The sequence below is a fragment of the Amblyraja radiata genome, chromosome 16 (genome assembly GCF_010909765.2).
Source record: "Amblyraja radiata isolate CabotCenter1 chromosome 16, sAmbRad1.1.pri, whole genome shotgun sequence".
NCBI lineage: Eukaryota > Metazoa > Chordata > Chondrichthyes > Rajiformes > Rajidae > Amblyraja > Amblyraja radiata.
In genome coordinates, this window is record NC_045971.1 from 6,007,305 (window position 1) to 6,012,325 (window position 5,021).

A 5,021-nucleotide genomic window follows, 5' to 3' on the forward strand; every position below is an offset into this window, starting at 1 on the left:
CCTTCAGCCCATTGAGTCCATGCCACCCAGCGATCCTCACACACTAACACTATCCTATACATAGTAGGGACAATTGACATTTATACCAAAGCCAATTAGCCTACAAATCTGTATGGATTTTAAATGTGGGAGGAAACCGAAGATCTTGGAGAAAGCCCACGCAGGTCACGGGGAGAACGTACAAACTCCTTACAGACAGCGCCCGTGGTCAGGATCGAACCCGGGTCTCTGGCGCTGTGAGGCAGCAACTCTACCCGCTGCGCCACCGTGCCGGAGTTGTTCAGGGTTCTGGGTTGGGTCGTACCCACGGCCAACTGGCTCGGAGAGGATGGGGGACTCAGGGAATGATGCCTTTTTATCCTTTGCTTCCAGGACTACAACTCATACGGATGGTGGGTTGGTGAGATGAAAGGAATTATCGGGATCGTCCCAAAGGATTACCTCATGACTGCCTATGACATGTGAAGAAGCATCGGTCAGTGTTCCACCAGTCACCAAACCAGCCCCATCTTGACTTGTCCTCGTTGACCAGTTGTTGGCGTCAAACGTTCATGGAGAGAAATTGTTGCCTTTCCAGAGTTGTTAAAATTGGAATCCAAGGGTGTGTTTGTCCAATGGGGAGTGAAGGGGTTGAGGCGGATGGGTGGTATTGAATCCCGGAAAACATTCCCGGCTGATCCCAGTATTCCCAAAGATCTACTACTTCCCGATGTTGGGGGAGTCCACAACCAGGGGCCACAGTTTAAGAATAAGGAGTAAGCCATTTGGAACGGAGACGAGGAAACACTTTTTCTCGGTTTATTTGTAAGCCAGCATCTGCAGTTGCTTGTTTCCACAGGGAATAAAAACTCCATGTTAAGGGGAAAAAAAGAACACAGATTGTGTGTAGGCTGATAGAGAGGAGTCTGAGAGACAAAGTCTCCACCCATGTAGAACGGCAAGCACTGATTTATCAATTCATAAGTGATAGGAAGAGAATAAGGCCATTTGGCCCATCAATTCTACTCCGCCATTCAACCATGGCTGATCTATCACTCCCTCCTAACCCCATTCTCCTGCCCTTCTCCCCATAACCCTTGACACCCGTATTAATCAAGAATCTATCTATCTCTGCCTTAAAAATAACCATTGACTTGGCCTCCACAGCCTTCTGCGGCAATGAATTCCACAGATTCACCACCCTCTGACTAAATAAATTCCTCCTCGTCTCCGTCCTAAATTTATGTCCTGGTCTCTCCCGCTAGTAGGGTTGGTCAGAGCAGCTGAGTGTGTGGGAGGGAGATGGTGGGTTGCTGAGTTGATTGTTTTGAAGAGAGGGACCGAGTCGATGTCTTGCCATTGATTGTGTTTTCTTCTGTGTTCCAGCGGTGGATCCCACCAGCGGCCGGCCACAGCCCACCTTTGTCCAGACCGAAGGCAGGGCGGGTGAGAGCTTGGCAGCAGATCGACGGTGAAAGGAAGTTTCTTTGTGGCCGGTTGAGTGGTGACCCGGGGACAGCTGGAGTTGGGGAAGCAGGAAGATCAGAAACTTGCACGCTCTCTTCTGCATCCAAATAAAGACTTGCTTCACCCATGGCACGGCTCACCCTTATTGCTGAATCTTGAGATCGTAGATGGTCCAAGACCGTTCAACGGCGCTTTAGCACGTCACGTCTGCAACTGCGCAGTGACTTTTTTTCATATATCACACATGCGGGCGCCAGCGTTGTTGGCCCCATTATGCAAAGTCCACAAAGTCCGGTCAGCCCGCGCGCTCGATGTACTGGAGCAGTTCCCGTGAACTGTGAGAGAACGGAGCGGCTGGGCTTGTACACACTGGAGATTAGAAGGATGAGAGGGAAATCTCATTGAAACATATAAGATTGTTAAGGGCTTGGACACGCTAGAGGCAGGAAACATGTTCCCGATGTTGGGGGAGTCCAGAACCAGGGGCCACACAGTTTAAGAATAAGGAGTAAGCCATTTAGAACAGAGACGAGGAAAGACTTTTTCTCACAGACAGTTGTGAGTCTGTGGAATTTTCTGCCTCAGAGGGCTGTGGAGGCCGGTTCTCAGGATGCTTTCAAGAGAGAGCTAGATAGGGCTTAAAAATAGCGGATAAAAATTTAAATATTTAGGAATTGAAATCACTAGAAACTATCACGCTATGTTTAACACCAATTATAGTTACTTAAGAAACTAAATAATCTAATCAAATTCTGGAAAACGCTCCCGATGTCTTTAATAGGTCGAATAAATGCTATAAAAATGATCTTTTTACCACAAATCCTAGATTTATTTCAATCAATACCAATATATCTTCCAAAAAAGTTTTTCAAAAAACTAGACTCAGACATTACAAATTTTATATGGGATTATAAATCCCACAGAATACAAAGAGCACACCTTAGTAAACCAAAAGAGATGGGTGGTCTAGCGCTCCCTAAATGTATGTACTATAATTGGGCAGTAAATATTAAAAATATGATTCACCTGCTGGACAACTCTGCCCAGCAGGTGGACTGGATTGTAATGGAGAGAGAGGACTGCTCTCCGTGTAATACAGGAGCGACTCTCCTCTCACCAATGAATCTGAATAACAAAAATTATAATAAAAATCCAATGATACATAGCACAATTAGAACTTGGAAACAAATAAAACAGAATCTAAAATTAAGAAATCTATCTCTTTTAATGCCAATAGTCAATAATCCGTCGTTTAAACCTTCAATTATAGATAAATCATTTACACAAAGGGAAAGAATGGGAATCAAAACGCTCGGAGACTTGTATGAATTAGGAAAATTATTATCATTTCAACAATTACAACTGAAATATAATTTGAAAAATAATCAATATTTTAAATATCTTCAAATCCGTGACTATCTGAAAAAATACACAAAAGACTATCATAACATGTCCCCAGACTTATTGGATGAAGCCATGAAGACAAAGGCTGAATCAGCAAATCTAATATCATACTTATACAACATTATTTTAAATATAGAAATACCTACAACCGATGGTATTAGAAGAGACTGGGAACAAGAACTAGCTATAAAAATTTCAAAAGAGAGCTGGGATAAACACTTACTATATGTGCATAAATGCTCGATCAACGTACGACATACTCTAATTCAATATAAAACATTACATAGACTATATTATTCAAAAACTAAAATAAATAAACTTTTCCCCAATGTCTCACCCACTTGTGATAAATGTCAGTCACAAGAAGCTACCATAGCGCACTCTTTTGTTTTTTGTATAAAAATCCAAAAATTCTGGAACGAAATATTTGAAATCTTCACAAAATTATTTAAAATAAAACTTGTACCGAAAGCAGAATGGATCATTTTTGGAATATCGGAAGGTAACCCCGAATTAAACGTGTTTCAAAAGAACTTACTTAATTACGGGCTAATAATGGGAAAAAAAGCTTATACTCAGATTTTGGAAAAATGCTCCAATACCAACAACAAAAATGTGGATTTCAAACATGTTCGAAACACTACACTTGGAAGAGATGAGACTCCTCCTAGCAGGCAAAGCAGACCACTTCCAAAAGACATGGTCTGCATTTATGGAACTATTACAATCATAAGGTGCAATAGTAATTTAAAATATAAATGGTACCAGGATCTGGTAACGGGGGTATAAAATTAAAAAAAAATTAAAACACGGTTGGTATATCCTTTTTTGCGAGTTTTGTGTTACAATAGAGCGATTGTTTTTCCTTTTTTTTTCTTTTCTTTCTAGGGTCTTATTTCCTTTCTTTACTTCCTTCTCTAACTTCCTCCCTAAGGGGCTTTCTTCTCCCAACAGTTTCCTGCACCTTCACGATTCTTGCTCACTTTCCTTACTTCTTTTATTTCTATCTTTTTTAAAGCTCGAAAAACGAAGTGGTACAACAAATGTAATAAGATATATCTGATCTGTATTATTGTAATTTACTGTACTTCTAATTTAAAAAAAATAGCGGAGTCAGGGGACATGGGGAGAAGGCAGGAACGGGGTACTGATTGGGGATGATCAGCCACGATCACAATGAATGGCGGTGCTGGCTCGAAGGGCCTACTCCTACTATTGTCTATTGTCTATTGAACCCACGCCCCTCTCCTCTCCTCACCTCGCCCGGACATCTTTGTGTCTTCAGACTGAAACGTCACCCATTCCTTCTCTCCAGAGATGCTGACTGTCCCGCTGAGTTACTCCAGCACTTTGTGTCTACCTCTGATTTAAACCAGCATCTGCAGTTCTTTCCTACACAGGTTTGTAGGTTAGTTGGCTTGGTATAAAAAATATAAAATTGTCCCTAGTGTGTGTAGAGTGTTGTTACTTTGCGGGGATCGCTGGTCGGTGCGGACTCGGTGGGCCGAAGGGCCTGTTTCCGCGCTGTATCTCTAAACTAAGCTAAACTAAACAGATGTTATTGTCTCTCGGTAATCTCAAGTAGAAAGTAAAACTGCAATGAAACATTAATTGGGACAAGCCAGCCGGCCGATAAAGCTGCTGCATCTCCAGGCAGTGGAGTGGGCCGATGTGGAGAGAAATACCCACTGGGGCTCAATCTGATGTCACCCTGTAGACACAAGATAGACACAAAATGCTGGAGTAACTCAGCGAGTCAGGCAGCATCTCTGGAGAGAAGGAAAAGGTGACGTTTCAGATCGAGACCCTTCTTCAGACTGAGAGACAGAGCTTTTCAAGAGAGATGCTCTTCGGGCTAAAGGAATATGGGGAGAAAGCAGGAACGAGGTACTGATTCTGGATGATCAAACATGATCGTGTTGAATGGTTCAAAAAAGAACAACTTCACAGCTTCTATGGCTACTATAGAAACATAAAAAAACAGGTGCAGGAGTAGGCCATTCGGCCCTTTTGAGCCAGCACCGTCATTCAATATGACCATGGCTGATCATCCAGAATCAGTACCCCGTTCCTGCTTTCACCCCATATCCCTTGATTCCGTTAGCCCTAAGAGCTACATCCAGTTCTCTCTTGGAAAATATCCAGTGAATTGGCCTCCGCTGCCTTCTGGG

The 5,021-nt window shown here is 42.7% G+C and overlaps 1 long non-coding RNA gene across 1 annotated transcript; it reads left to right on the forward strand.

The window, feature by feature from the left end:
* The first annotated feature begins 368 nt into the window (after positions 1-368).
* On the forward strand, positions 369-1,575 carry LOC116981844. Its single transcript, XR_004414304.1, has 2 exons — positions 369-475; positions 1,366-1,575. It is a non-coding gene; the product is annotated as an uncharacterized LOC116981844 (long non-coding RNA).
* The last annotated feature ends 3,446 nt before the right edge of the window (positions 1,576-5,021 follow it).